Here is a 16,437-nt window from a genome sequence, read left to right as displayed (position 1 = left end):
GCTCCACACCAAGGCTGGGGAAGCCCGAACAGAACTGTGAAGTAAAACAACAAGAAGCGCACTAACCTTGCGCATTACCTCAGTAACCAAAATTTATTTAGTAAAAGAATGGTACTCACAAACAGCGAATAAAAACAGGCATGTAAGTCCTCCAAGGGACTTTAAAGGCAAGGGGCCAGTGCGAATCCCATCATGGGGGTAGCCACTCAGTACAGCTGACGCGTTTCGAAGGTCATGCCTTCTTCCTCAGAGCTGACTGGACTGAGAGTGTATGTTCCCTTTTATGCCTCCAGACTGAGATAAGGCCCTCCCCGATGGGTTGGGCTGTCCTGGGCAGGGAGGAGGGGCCCGGGTGTCAACAAAGTGCAATAACTAATCATCAAGGTATACATAGAACCATATAAATAGTAGAAATAAATAAAATAAAAATACAATGTATATACATGTGTAGAATCAAATAATACTAAACAATTCATTAATAGATGCAGCTTATAAATGCAGGAATGGAAATTAGAAAGTTTAAAAATTAAAATTTTTTTTATTATTGTTATTGCACTGATGGTCAGATGCATAAAATATAGAAATAGAGGAACTCACACAGTTGCATGAACCATAAATGGCCAGTGATATGAAAATTGTTCATAAAAGGTGGGCAATTCAGCCAAAGTGTTTGCTTAAAATAGTAAAATTTCTTGTTGACACAGTCAAGAAATGGAGGGTCAGGACATATGTTGAGTCACAGATTGACTTTTTGAAGTCACCAAGGGCCACAAACATGCATACAGCCAACTATAAGGGGCAGAGCGCATGGGAACACAAGTTGCATGACTTACCAGTAAGCCACTCAGCTATAGCCGTAGGTGTCCAATGGATACAAAGGCAAGTCATTCAGCTTGTGACTGTTTTCTCCTTGAAGCCCAAGTGTGGAACAGAGGTTTTGAACTGTACATTGGGGTTCTAAAACTAGACAGTCCCATTCAAAGCTGGGCAGATGCAAACCCTACACCCACCGGGTGCTTACTTACCTCTTCAAAATAGGGGCAACCTTCACAGATGTCCACATCTTTGGGCCTGATATTTTCTTGGGAATGGCCACTCCTATTCATTTTCTACACATAGACATAAAGATGTATAGACATACAATAAGGCAGTACTCCTACACTAGGAATACTAAGAACACGGCACCCAACAAGTACATGGGGTGTTTCTGTGCAGGCTTAGGAATAGTTGAAGAAGATATTAGGGACTGCCATTGTTTTTATTTAACTCAAACTTTAATTTATAAACTTTTTTTTTTTTAAAGCAAGAACTAAAATCAGGCACAATGTCAGGGCTAAAATTAAAATGTCTTAGACTGTGCCTATAAAGCAGTAAAATTTGAAAGCCACAACAGACAGAGCTATGACCTAAGTTCAAAGTTTAAATACTGGTGTGTTGAAATATTATGTTTACATAAGGAACAGGCCCACATGCGAAGCAATCGTGAAGAATGTTCAAAATTGTTTGTGACCTTCGTTCAGGTACAGTTTTGTAGATGGTTTCTATGTTTGTCTGTACACTTAATAGATGACAGTGATGATTTCCTCTGAGATAGGGAGTGTCTAGGAGTGGGCTGTTGCCAAAACAGCTACAGTCATACGATCAAGGGATTCATGTAGGTTTTTCTAAGCTGTATTATTTCACTTATCTCCACCTTAGAATCACTTGCAGATCTGACTTCCAGCTATAAGGTCAGCTAATTTTATTCTGTACCTGTAACTGAACTCCTAGTGCTGCAGGAGGTATGTATAGCACATTACATTATTTATAGGTTCATTTTATCAATCTATCTTTCCATCTATCTGTTCACATAGTATCTGATTATTATATATCCAGGATACATAGAAACGTATACAAATGCATGTTATAACTAAGGAATTGTGCGCACAGCAATAACAGTACACATGCAAGTACACATGACGAAACACAGACAGTCTACATTCAGGGCATACGTCCATCGTTATGCATTACCTACTGCCACATACCCACATAATTGCTGTCTATGAGCAGCTGTGGGTTCTGGGGATGTTTTTTGGAGGTTCTGGATGCTCATGCATGCTGTATGGCCTCCTTGAGGGGTGTGCGTGAACCCTGAAATAATGCATAAAGTATATCTAAAATATTTATCTATAAGAATTAAATTAATAGAAGTTTGTTTACACTAATTTATGTGAAACGATTGAACCAAAAATTACATTATTAAAAAGTATCAGCAAATAGTTATGCATTATACTGGACAGTTTCTCTATTTTGAGTATACTATCTTTTCAGAAAAGGAGCGTTCATAATGAAAAATAATTTATTTGCGAATATACACACATTCTTTATGATTGCTTGTAATTGTTCTAGAAATGGGCAAATCTTAAATCTTTATTCACGAGAGACAGAAAGATCTGGTTACCCCAGACTTTCTTAAAGTCAAAACTAAAGCAAAACATAAAAAATTAGCAGCTACAGTCTTTTTTTTTAGAAAAAAATTAATAAGCCTCATATGCCAAAAAAACAGTTTTAACTGTCTGGTATACTTTTTTTTAATTAGTGTACCTTTGGCACATGTGCAGTGCGGTGCCCAGCCCATTACTGGCTTCTGTAAAATATCAAGAAAGGAGCTGGTTGCTGAGAAAATGGGAGAGTTTTACTAAGACTAGTGCACACAGAATCTGGTGCAGCTGTGCATAGTAACCAATCAGCTTCCAGGTTTTATTGTCAAAGCTTAATTGAACAAGTTGAAGTTAAGCAGTCCACAGACCATGTGAATTTCTTTCCTGCAACCATGGGTTGCAGGAAAGAAATTTGCACGATTCCCCCATCAACACAGACAGTGCTGATAGGGGAATCCCTCTGCCTGCCAGCAATAATCACAAGTGAGTCCAGCAGGCTGGTTGTACCCAAGTTGATCGATCAATCAAATTGATACATTCAGCCTGCCCACACACAGTTTGAATCTTGGTCGATTCCCTCTGAAGCAGCCTAGATTCAAACAGTCTATGGCCAGCCTTAGAGCTGATTGGCTACTATGCACAGCTGCACCAGATTCTGTGTGCACCAGTTTTAGTACATTTCCTCCCGTGTAAGCTCTGCATTGATGTGCAGGAGTTTCCTCATCAGCAGGTGCCCAAGGGCGGACCCAGAGGACAACTTTGGCAGAAATTGACAGAATCTCAAGTTAAGTGGTTGTAAAGGCAGAAGGTTTTATTACCTTCATGCATCCTATTGCCTGTTAGCTGGAGTTCAGCTTTAATTTGTTAGCCAAAGTCCACGGAAATCTGCTTGTCTAACATTACCTTTGCCCCAGGGGACAAAGAATCCCGTGACCGGACTGAAGTGGGCTGAAAATAGGTAAGTATATACAGCTTTCTTCAACAGATCAGTCAGTATATGTAACAGGAGGAAGCATTTTTAAGAGTAGTTCACTTTAACCTGGAATTCTACTTTTAGAAATTATATAAAGCCTAATTTGGAGCTTCTTTTGCTCAGCATGGTTTTGTTTTCTACTGGGATAATGTCTAAGTGAAAGTATTGCTTTAACACTGGGGAATTCTGCCTCCAATAGTGAGTTCTCCTTGTTTTTCCACTCTTCATCTCTTCTGGTCTATTGGCCAATTAGATTGTGAGAAAATTCCCCTCCAGCACCACTCCAAACTGATGTGCTTGCCTTTATGCCTCCCAAGCTCCATGAAGCCCTCCTCACAGAAATCCACACTCTTCTCCTGATAGTCACAAGGGAACTCTATCCAGCCACTTGCTGGAAGAAGGCTGGTTGGAGTGCTTCCTCTATACAAAGAATCTACCCCTTCACCTTATCACACTGAAGTACAAAATATGTCAGGCCATTTAAAGGCTTCTTAGTTGTCAGGGCTCTGCAAGCAGGTTGAGAAAATGGCGGCAATAGTAGAGTAGCTTTTAGGCAGTCTGCCTTCTATTCTATAAGCATCTCCTTCAGTGTGAGCAGGGAGAGGGGCTGTGTGAGGTCAGAGAACTCTTATTAGCAGCCAGGCACGCTGTCAGCATCTCTGTAGCTACTGCTTAGTGCACCCTACCCCCTGCACTGTCACCTAACCGTCTGTCCTACAGTGTTAGCCAACCCTTCATTATCACCTAGATCCCCTCTTTCAATGTCAGCCAGCCCCCTACTATCACCCAACATCCCTCCTTCAATGTCAGCCAGCCCCCTACTATCACCCAACATCCCTCCTTCAATGTCAGCCAGCCCCCTACTATCACCCAACATCCATCCTTCAATGTCAGCCAGCCCCCTACTATCACCCAACATCCCTCCTTCAATGTCAGCCAGCCCCCTACTATCACCCAACATCCCTCCTACAATGTCAGCCAGCCCCACCTTCTACAATTTCAGCCACTCTCACCCATTAGTGTTGACCCAAAATCACCCAACCCTCATTCCTGCAATGTCAACCCGCCTTCCACACCATTACATTGCCCATATCCCCAACTTTCACCAATGCACCTGCACAATTAAACCTCTTAAACCTTCTCCCAGTGCCTGCATGCCCCCCACCCTCACTCAATCATATCTGCATGCTGCCTCCTTTTCTCCTCACCACACCAGCAAACCCACCACCACCCTACTCCAAACACCATATGATTCATCCCATCCCTCCATTCTCAACAACTCACACACATGCATGCCACCATTTTTACCACCATGTCTTCACCTCCCTGCTCTCACCAGTATGCATTAACTTCCCTGGTGGCTGTACCCATGCATCATTCTCACTGTTCTCACTCTCACATTACACTGCCTGAGGCCTTTACCCCTTCTCTCACCAATGCTCTCCCACACTCTCACTCCATGCCCCTCTCTACTTTCACTCTATGTCTGATGAAAGAAGTATACCATTTAACACCCAAAGCCCTTGTAGCTAAACTTAACCCCTACCCCAGGATAAGTCCCCCCCCTCTCCCCCGTACTTCTCATGCTCAAGCCACCCACACCTAGGTCATTCTATAATGGGCACACTTTTGCTTGCTAACATCTACATAACATAAAAAGCTAGATTATTTTTCTACTTAGGTTTGTACATAATTTCTTTCTTAATTGTGACAAAGGTTAAAAAAATTAAAAAAAAACTACTTTGCTATATAAATTTAAATTATTGCATGTTATATTATACATTCTCATTTTAGCCAACAGTTGGATCTTTATGCAACTTTTTGCATGTTTTCCAGTTTCCCCTTTTAAAACAAGACCTGCTGTAAAATCCTATTCTGCACAGAGCTCAGTTGCTCAAGCTGAATTTTAAACAAACACATGAATGAGTCAAAATAATGCCTCATCTCACTTACTACCTCTCCCTCATTACAGCTCTGTGGAAGGTTTTAATTGGACAGAGCCTGAGCCTGAAGGTAGGACATTTTCTGATGTACTTTCTCTCAAATAGCCTAGTACCCTGGGTGGATTGGTGACTAATCTGTATTGCTTTACTAGTGTAGAGCAAATTAAGTCACCAATTTGGGAGTCCTGTCAACAAGCATTCCTGGATCATAAAAATGGCTGCACACAATTAAAGATCTTTTAAAAGGGAACAAAATATGTACCTCAAATGTGTATTTACCTGTTTTCCTGTACTTACAGCTTTAAAACAGTATCAGCAATTCAGTTATAAACAAATACTATTACAGTTACCTAAGTGTAACAGTAAAAACGTTTGAACAACTTTCAGCTAAAACATAATTGTCTTTAGTGTTATCTTTTTGTAAATGGAAATAAAACATAGATACAATAATATCCATATATTGTTTTTGCACCGAACAAATTTATGTTTTTGAATTATTTACATAGCTGATTACTTATTTTTTTTTCTTTCAGACTCCTTGAAATGGGAAATTCAAACCAAGGTTATAACCACAAAAATATAAAATTATTTGTTTACAGTTTTTAAAAAATGTTATCTCTTACTACACGATCTTTCGTTCAGTCTTGGTCTCTGCATCACCCACTTTATGGATATATATTGTACTCTGCCATAGACTAGATCAGTGGGGAGATGATTAGAGGAAGCTCATATACAAAGAAACAGATATTGGGACTTGTAACATTTAATGCCATAAATTACCATTCTGCACATGTGTATGCCTTTTTGGTGCCACTTGGCCAGTCTGTTTCCAGCAGGAGACTCACCAGCACAAACAGTGTACTCTGCCTACAAACACAGCTGTCCGATTTCTTTTTCTTCTGATATTTTAACATGCAATAACTCACTAATTAAAGAGTTAACCAACCCACAACAGTAAATTCAAACTGTATATGCAGTAAAGCATTCTCATTTTACTCACTCTGGAACCTAAGGGGTTAATCCTCCACATTGTGTAAAAAAGGGTGTTTGATCCTGTCTTCTCTGATCTCCCCCTTCTTCTACAGTCCTCAATCCATCTGATGATAGTACAGAGGCCTAGGAGGCACTCAACACATGCCCAGTTTGGAGTGTATTGCTAGAGAGTTTTTTATTTGTGAGGGTTCATGTGATTGGCACAGGTCCAATCAGCGCTGTTTGGACAGAGGGTCCTACAGCCTCATAAGACAGTCAGAGGAGAATGAAAACTCCTTCAACAAGCTTTAACCAGTGCTCAGTCAGACATTGATAGAAGTCACAAGACAGCTGATGAGAAAAGGTATTTAGCACTTTATATTTATTAAAATAATTGCATTTCCATGTTCTGTGTACTGTGGAAGACCAGATATAGTGAATGCAGGGTCCTGGGTTTAGTATCGCTTTAAGGCAAATAATCCAGAGAGGCAGCAAGAAATCCCTTTAGAGTCCACGATTGGCAGTAATCCTTAAAGGCAATAGGCCCATAGCTACCAGCTAAGAGTCCACAGAGGCTAAGATGGCAGCTTATTTGGCTGAAAAGAATAGGTGGGTTAAGTTCTGCTTTAAATAAACATGCATTTGCTTAAATAGTAAGATTCCATTATATAATTACGTAGCAATAGCAGAATTTAAAAGCTATACTATTTTCAGTAAAAATATCCCTATATTTGCCACTCTGCTGGTACCTGCTCAATACAAAGCCCCCCAAGAAAAAAAAAAAGTTTGTCCTTCAAAATTGGATATTAGTGCAAATAAAAACAGTATCACAGACAGTATTCATTTTTTTCTGCTCAATGCAAAAAAGGATTACCACATGACTGGGATAACCGAAAATTCTATTTTATCATAATACAGAACACATAATGTGAATTAAGGGTAATGGGTTTAGTAACACTTTAAAGCTACTTCCTTACTGCCATTTCCAGAATAGCTAGCATGTCCTGCATCTATTGCAAAACTCTAAATAGCACCTCTTTCCTTCATCTCTCTCCTACTTATATATAGTGCCTATGTATGATGCAAGCTGTTTTGTGTAAAAGACAGAGATATAGAACTGCATAGATATGTTCTACACATCCCATTAAATGTCATGCAGTTTTCACAGTGGTACAGGGTGGAAGTGATATTATACAAGTTTGTCATATGACAAAGCAGTAATGAAAACTGCAAGTGTATGTATAGCCAAAAATGGTTTATTTAGTTCTAAATAAAGGAAAGTAGGATTTGAACCCTGGTTGAGCTCCTAATGTTTGTGTGCTTGTTTGGTAGAGTCACCCTTCTATTTCTCTCGGTGACCATCGTCCCCATGACAAAACATTTTAGTTGTCATCAGAACAAGAGGTAAGGGAAAATCTTCCTATGAGGACATTTGTTCCACTGACAACCATTTAGGAGGGGAACTCTCCTCACTTTGTAGAGATTTCTTTTTATTTCTTGTTGCACCTTCAGGACAGGAAATTAAGGGAAATCTTCCTAATGGGACATGAATGGCAAAAATAAGGTGGAAATAAACTCCTATCTTTTACATCCAAGGAAACTGCCATTATAGCCTCTGTTTGATCTGCAGTTGCTATGGTGCTGTACATATGATCACTTGTGACACCAGCTATTTGATGGCTTGACAGTTTGGTTGGGAGCACAAGCAAATGTGACAGTTATCAATAATGGCTTGCCTTAAATGTAACTGTTATAGGAAACTGTTTTGGGTTAAATCGATGGCTTTAATTCCACTTTGAAGAAGTTTTAGCGCTTCCCTACTGTATTCAAGCCGAAAAACGTTTTGGCTATAGACATACTTTAAAGTCTATCTCCAGCCAAATTTTGTCTTTGTTTTGGATAGAGCACAAGCTAATGTGTCTGCAAGGTATTTGTAGTTGTTTGAATGCAGGTGTGTTAGCGCTTCCACCTTCTCACAACCCAGCTCCACCCGGTGCTCAGATTCACAGACTGCCAAAGCCTCAAGTAGCACGAATCACAAGAAGAGAGGTCATCACTCAGAATGGCATCCAGCAATGGTTATCCTGTATTGCAAAAACATGTATAATAGCTGTAAAACAGCCAACGCGTTTCAGTCATCAGGCCTTAGGCATGGCTCATGACGAAGGCCTGATGGCTGAAACACATTGGATGTTTTACAGCTGTTGTACACTTTTTTGCAAAAAGGATAACCATTGTCAGATGCCATTCCGAGTGCCAACCTCTCCTATTGTGATATGTACTTGTTTTTTCTGTTCTCCCAATGCCCTTATAAGACACGGGGTTACAGCTTTTACAGAAACAGGAAGAAACAGACATCAATAAATCATTGTTAGATGTTCTAACATTTTCCAGTTGTGAAATATATATATTTTTGGCTGTGTTCCATTGGGAAGATTTCTCTTCTTTTTCTTTTCTGACAGGAAGTAAGGATAAAGGTCTCCAATGTGATCATAAGCATAAACAAAACCTGAAATAAATTCTAACTCTTCCCCATGCTAAAGAGTTTGGTTTTAAGTTTAGAAAGAAATGACTGCCCCATCCTGGTCCCATGTGATGACATATGGTTACCTTGTATTATCATATCTATGGCCCTGGTTGCTGGCAGCATAGTGAGTCTTTACTCACACCATTTTGAAAATGAAGCCCAAAAGTTATCCTAATGATGTTTTCATATCTAGATTATTCTGAATTATTTGTCTGACTTTACAATTAACTACATATAACATTGTTTTATTCAGGACCACATCACCCTCATCACCACCACCACCACCATCACCCCCATCATCATCATCCCCATCCTCATGTAGGCCATCCTCCACACCATCAGATAGGTCCACATATACACGCTGGCCATCCTGTGCATCATGGACCACATGGCCATCAAGGACATCATGTTCATAATGGACATCATGGACATCATGGAAAACACTAATTCTAGAAAGGTGAGACAGTAGTTGTTCTGCTTATTAAAAAGTAACTTCATGTAAACAGGTAAATACTTATAATACATATGTCCACTGTTTTACACGCCAAAGGATTTATAATTCTGGCCAGACAATCTTGTGATTTACGTACATGTTGCACACCCAGAGAAATGATATTTATTTCCTGTTTAAGCAATTCAGATTCCTGGTTTAGCATGGTGGTCTCCCATGTTGTTCTCCCATCTCCTGTCTGATTATTGGATAATGAATCAATTTAATTAGTTTCATAATCCTGGAAGTATCAGAGGGATCATGTTAACAAGCAGAAGTATGTGTATCACAAGAAACTAATGTTTGCTATACCATGTCCTTTCTCAAACTGGCTTATAAATTGGATAGTTTGCTGTCATTATTGCTGACTGAGCACTCTCATCGTTATAGGAAACTGAGAATCCTCTGCATTCCTTTAGTATGGGAGTATTAGACACCCTCAGCAAAAAATAAACTATTCTGGTATCCAAGGATTATTATTTTATTCCCTGCTCTGTTCTGTACGTAGATGGCATACAGAATACTTACAGTCCATGATAATACAAGGAATATACATTTGAATTGTTTAGCAAATTTAAACAATCATTGCTGGGTACAGACTGAAATGGAAAGGTTATTTAATAATTAAAATTACAAAATGGCCTGTGTAGCAATGACATATTGGTAACCTTTAATATTAAGTGGTGTTTTCTATGACAGTGTGCTCTGCTCTGGCATATTGTACACCAAATTCCAAAGAGCCAATAAATGAGCACAAAATGCCTATTCGATTACCGTACCTTCATCTATCAACCAGAAGAAATTTGCTTATTCATAAATTGATATTTTTGGTTTTGTAAATCATTCCTTTCCACATACTGGTAGTGACTGGTAGTAGATAATGTCTAAACAGCCCATATCTGCCACTGTGATGACTTTTTGCATTGGCATCTTTACAGTGTTAGGGCTTGTTCACACCTGACTTCTTCCCAAACGCCCCTATAGTGTTTGACAGGCTATTGGGTAGTGTTTTGTTTTTTAATCCAAACAACGGGGAGCATTTTTAACGCTCCTCAAATGCTCCCCAAATGCCCTATGCGCATTTCTGTGGCATTTCATAGGTGTTTTCCAAGCGTTAAAACCGCACTACAAACACCTATAATTAAGTTAATGGTATTAACACCTTGAAAATGCCTCCTAAATGCCCTACAAGTGCATGCCAGGCGTTTGAGAAGCATCACCATAGACTTGAATGGGAGGCGTTGAAAGTCTTCATCTCTTCCTGACTGGACATGAGGCGTCAATTTTACCACGATGCTAACGCTTCAGTGTGAACAGCACTATGTGCTGCCATGTGTATAATTTTCATAGGCATTTAAGGAACATTAAAAACGCCCCTCAGACGCCTGCAAAGTGCCTGCCTACAAAGCTAGTGTGAACTTAGCCTTAATGTGCGTGCCATACTCTGTTTGCCTTTGTACCTACTTGACCATGATGGTAATGGACATGAATCATAAGCATGTGCAAACACCAGAATGTTATGATGTGGACTCTGTTAAACATAATATTAGTCTTCCCATGCTCGTCCTCTGCAACAATAAACACCTAAAACAGGTTTGTTTTGTTTCAACATCATCGTCTTAGTACTTCTGCAGTCAAACTGAAAGGAGAAATATAGCTAAAGCAAAAAAGCTGTACTTCGCCTATGGATCACAGGAATACAGTTCATTCTGCACTCCTGTGATCTGTTTTCAGCTGACAGCGGAATAAAGTCTGCTGTTGGTTGACATCACAGAGCCACTCCAGGCTCTGGAAAGATCACTACCATATGGTCCGGATCCACTCAAAATCCTGGACTGACAGCTGCCTCAGCCTCTCCGCAGTGCTGCTGGGAGACTGAGCCAGCCGTTCTCTCCCCAGCTCAGCCCTCCAGTGAGTTCTGGAGGGGAAGAGCAGAGAGCCAGAGACTGACAGTCACCGTTCTCTGCTCAGACTGGAGAACTGAGCGATCAGCGGTGTTTGATTGAGGTGAGCATAATGTGTTTTTTTTATAAATCCTTTACTTCTCTTTTAAAGCTAAACTCCAGGCATACAATTTTTTCCTAAAGTCTGCTGTGTATATAAGTTTACTTACATGGAGTGTATGCTACTTTTAGGATCATTGCCCTTTCTTTACTATTTACAGGATTATTCAAGCTGCAAAGCATAGCTTTCACTATACTGATGCTACAACTATGAGAGCCATACTCTCATTTATCTTCCCCTCATCTCCCTTTTTCCATTCACAGAATGACTTGTATTCTGTGAACCATTTACAAGATATAAGGTTTTTTTTAGCTGAATGCATTACCTGCATTCAGGTAAAAAAACTTTCACTACAAGTTTGCTTTCCCTCCTTCCTAGTACTTACCTGAGTCCTGTATTGATCCAGCACTGTGTCCTTCTGCATCAGTGCTGCTCTCTCTCTTCCTGGTCTCACAGAGTAGATTGAAAGCAGAGTTGAGCCAATGGCATCCACTGCTGGCAATCAAATCCAGTGAGAAGGGAGCAAGGGGCAGGGCCAAGCCACACTGTGTGTTTCTATAGACACACCCAGCCCAGTTTGGAATGGAGCCCATGTGTCTTCCCCCACACCAATCCACTTCTATGAGCCAGACACAGAGTAAGAGGTGCAGAGAGAGCCAGCGGGGTACCTCAGAAGAAGAAGTAAAGGGATGCTCTGTGCAATAGCAGTAACTCTCTTAAAAGCTATTATATTCCTTTTTTCATAGGGAAATATTTGTTCCGACAACATTGCGATACTGTAGCTTATGAAAACTATGTTTTTTTTATAGTGTAGATCCAGGCCAATCTCCTCAATGTAAATATGTCACTTTTTATATATAGTAGTATATGACATAACAGCATAAACTAAGCTTCTTCATGTAAATGTTTTTTTTATCGAATTGAAGTAATAAAAGCTTAGTTTAATATGTTGCACTGGTAAAAAAATATGCATTTACATTGACTCAATTACCCTGGATATAATATGTAACCTACAATATACTGTTTTAAAAGGAGGTTGGGTATATCAAGGGCATTGATATTTGCAGGTGTCACGGATAAAAGCACATCCACAGCAACTAGCCAACCAAGGCGTGGTCCCTGACAAGGATAAAGAGGGAATGAAGGGGGATTACTGTGAGCATATAAGACCAGCCATGATACCTTTCCACAGCCCACGCTACCTCTGGCCACCAATAGAAGGAGACTCCACTCCAATCCAGCTGGCTGATCACACACAGGCAGATATATATCTTATATAAAATCTGGTGCACTCTAAGGGTTGGGGAGCAGTCTAGCAATTAGCACTCCCTTCTAGGATTCCTCTAGCTATTCTACAAGCCAGAACCCCAGTGTTAATCACTCTTCCTACTGACCACCCCCCCACACACACACACACCAGACACACAGCAAACTATTGCCTGCCACCTCCCAACAGTTTGTCAGCAGACTGGTCTGCTGGGCCACCACACACACACAGATCTCCATCTGGCAGATCTGCTAGCTTACAATCTGCCAACACACAGTACAATTGCATACAGATTGGCAATGAACTTAGACTGAGCACATAGACACTACAATACAACAACCTCTCCAGGGATAAGAGTCCTAGTTTAGTAAACAGAAGTCACTTATTATTTTTATGGTTTATTATCCTGAAAGTGGCCAGTGCATAAAATATTTACACAGAAAAAGGGAATTACAACAAATACAAGAGAGACAAAAGGACATACACAATTGGCTAGTCACTGTAAAATAAAACAGGAATAAAAATAGAAATAAAACTTTTACCAAGATTTATCCTGTGACTGGAGCAAGTTGAAATAACGTCCGCAATTTGCCAGTCAAATGGAACCGGCTCCCTATGAATCACACCGCCCATATCTCAGGGTCTTCAATTTACTGAAATATGGATGTGGGCTGGACTTTAGCCTTGGCCAATCAACCCTTGGGGATCTTCCTGTACCAACCCACAGGATGTTCTGTGTTCTGTCATGCCCAGAGCTGAATGGTCCAGGAACGGTTGCAGTAGCTGAGTCAAGGATAGGGTTCCCAACACCAGCGTGTCAGTCCGATCGCAACAGTACCAATCATTCTTCAATTATTCCAATCAGGAACCATATAACCAATTTGTGTGTTTCTCCAGGATTCTACATAGGCTACAAATACAGTTTTACATGTATATGTAGCCGAAAATGTGTCCAATCAGAAGGAATTATTTTCATCTCTCTGCAACTAATATTTTAGCTTTTATGAGAGATGAAATAGATTCCTCTGATTTGCTTGTGTAAATCAAAACTGACAGACATTTTGAAGCCTTCTCCATGTCTCCTGCTGATTTGTGTAGCCGAAATGGCAAGGATTCTCCTTTTATGCTCAAGAAGGTGGCAATCTCTGGCTACATATATGGGAAAGCTTTATTGGCATCTCGGTGTCACCTCTAGCCTAGAAGCTTGGTCTATCCTTTCAAATGCTAATTAAAAACATATGTACCTGATTGATTAAGGAATACTGTATCTCTAATAACACAGGATTAAACTATATCTACAATTACATACTTCTACAGAACACATCACAGCAGACACCATTCTATTTACAAGCCTAATGATGTTCTGATAGTATCGCCTAGTTCAAAAGCAGTTTTGGACAATTTGTCCACTAATTTTTTGCCTTATTTGACATGGGTGGAATAAAATACAAAGAACATTTTATACGAAACCACAGCTCTTCCCGACTGGGCTCCTTAGTTGAAAATTTGACAGGAGGCATTCCTCATATGAGCTCAAAGTAAAGGCAATCTGTTGTGATGCTAAATATTTGACTGACAGAGTAAGAAACCTCAGAATGAAGCTGCTGCTCTCACATCCTAGGCTGCATAATAGTTTTTGAGTGATATTATTTCACTTTATTACTGGTGACATATCTGGCCCTCAGACGAGAAAAGGACAGCTTCCATCTAAAGTTTCTTGTTTGAGTATTTTGCTATTTAACACAAATAAATCAAGTACTTATTTGTACCATTTCCACTGGCTTGTGAAATTCAACAGTTTTCTCATAAATATTGACAATAAGGCTCATTAGTTTTGTCTTGAGATCACTAAATCAATATATTATTTTTGTAGATGTGGAATGAAACCCTGGTGATAGGCACATCACCACAACAGCCATCTTATGGAACATTTATTATGACCTGAATTACCTGTCCCGAATCAACAAAACCATATAAATCTTCATGTATGACACATTTATATTTGATGAGGTGACTTTCAATAATCTTGAAATAAAGATCTTAGCAAAAAGTAATCTCCATAAATTGCTCAATGTGCAAATAAAACTTTTTCAAAAATAACGTGTTTTACTATAATATGCCAAATTGATTCCTGATAGACCTCACTGTGCATAAAATATGTGTAAATGCAAAGAGACATAAAGAGAGTAATACTATATACTTTGCCATGGTATTGATTTTATATGCTGTTTGGAAGAGTACACTATACAACTGTATAATTGTTCAAATGTATGAAAAAGAGGGAAGGCAAATATTTATCGTGATAACTACAGAGTAAGTTTATGAAAGTCGATGACCTGAAATAGGTATACAATGAAAAAATACTATTTAGACTAGGTAACTAACAGTAAATAAATATAACAATGGAACTTTAGCTAATAGTAGTTGGTAACATTCAACTGGACTCAAGGGTGTAGATAAGGTGGGAGTCAGGGAGGTCTGAACCCCCCCCCAGAGGACAGTTGCCAACCATCCCTGCAGCCCTCCAAATTTCCACTCGCCCACAGAAGAGGTTTTGCTACTCATGCAAGTGGCTTACTCAGTTCTACTGATTGTCAGCTGAAGACGTTTTGCTACTCATGCAAGTGTCTTCCTCAGTTCTACTGATTGTCATGAACAGTCTAACTGAGGAAGCTACTTGGACAAGTAGTAAAAATAAACCTTTTTAAAAATAAACTAACAAGTTCATTTGAATGTAGTTATCTGATACTAGCTATACCATGACCTGAACCTTTACAGACACAATGATGCAGTGGCTGCATTAGTTTTATCAGGCAAGTCCACCTGCCCCCCATGTACTGGACAGGAGAATGTGTTTTTATTCCAAAACAGAATAGCCCAGGATCTTAACACTGCTCCTCCATAGTTACAATGGAGTAATGAGCGTTGCCTCCCTAGCGAAGGAAGTGGCTTACTAACAGGATTAGAAGGTGAATGAAAGGCCTGAAAAAACAAACACAACCAGAAGTGCCTAGAAGTGTCCACATGATTGGTTATATACCTGGTGGAGCATCTCAAAACCCAGAGACATGAGGAGCTCTATTAAAGGTACGCTATATTGCCAAAAGTATTGGGATGCCTGCCTTTACACGAACATGAACTTTAATGGCATCCCAGTATTAGTCCATAGGGTTCAATATTCAGTTGGCCCACCCTTTGCAGCTATAACAGCTTCAACTCTTCTGGGAAGGCTGTCCACAAGGTTTAGGAGTGTGTCTGTGGGAATGATTGACCATTCTTCCAGAAGTGCATTTGTGAGTTCAGGCACTGATTTCATATGAGAAGGCCTGGCTCACAGTCTCTACTCTAATTCATCACAAAGGTGTTCTATTGGGTTGAGGTCAGGACTCTGTGCAGGCCAATAAAGTTCCTCCACCCCAAACTCGCTCATCCATGTCTTTAAGGACCTTGCTTTGTGCACTGGTGTGCAGTCATGTTGGAACAGGAAGGGGCCAACCCCAAACTGTTCCCACAAAGTTGGGAGCATGAAATTGTCTTGGTATGCTGATGTCTTAAAAGTTCCCTTCACTGGAACTAAGGGGCCAAGCCCAACCCCTGAAAAACAACCCCCACCATAATCCCAACTCCACTAAACTTTACAAAGAAGTGTGATTCGTCACTCCAGAGAACATGTCTCCACTGCTCTAGAGTCCAGTGACGGTGTGCTTTACACCACTGTCTGTGATGCTTTGCATTGCACTTAGTGATGTAAGGCTTGGGTGCAGCTGCTCGGCCATGCATACCAATTCCATGAAGCTCTATACAAACTGTTGTTGTGCTAATCTGAAGGCCATATGAAGTT

General features: G+C 40.0%; 1 long non-coding RNA gene across 1 annotated transcript; it reads left to right on the top strand.

The window, feature by feature from the left end:
- Positions 1–1,662: 1,662 nt before the first annotated feature.
- On the top strand, positions 1,663–14,791 carry LOC149459645 (uncharacterized). Its single transcript, XR_016313232.1, has 5 exons — positions 1,663–1,781; positions 5,366–5,406; positions 5,870–5,898; positions 9,089–9,292; positions 14,470–14,791. It is a non-coding gene; the product is annotated as an uncharacterized LOC149459645 (long non-coding RNA).
- Positions 14,792–16,437: the final 1,646 nt, after the last annotated feature.

Source organism: Staurois parvus, unplaced genomic scaffold (assembly GCF_062004578.1).
Source record: "Staurois parvus isolate SC_StPar_1 unplaced genomic scaffold, SC_StPar_1.0 ptg000251l, whole genome shotgun sequence".
Lineage (NCBI taxonomy): Eukaryota > Metazoa > Chordata > Amphibia > Anura > Ranidae > Staurois > Staurois parvus.
This window is presented reverse-complemented; position numbering and strand designations above follow the sequence as displayed.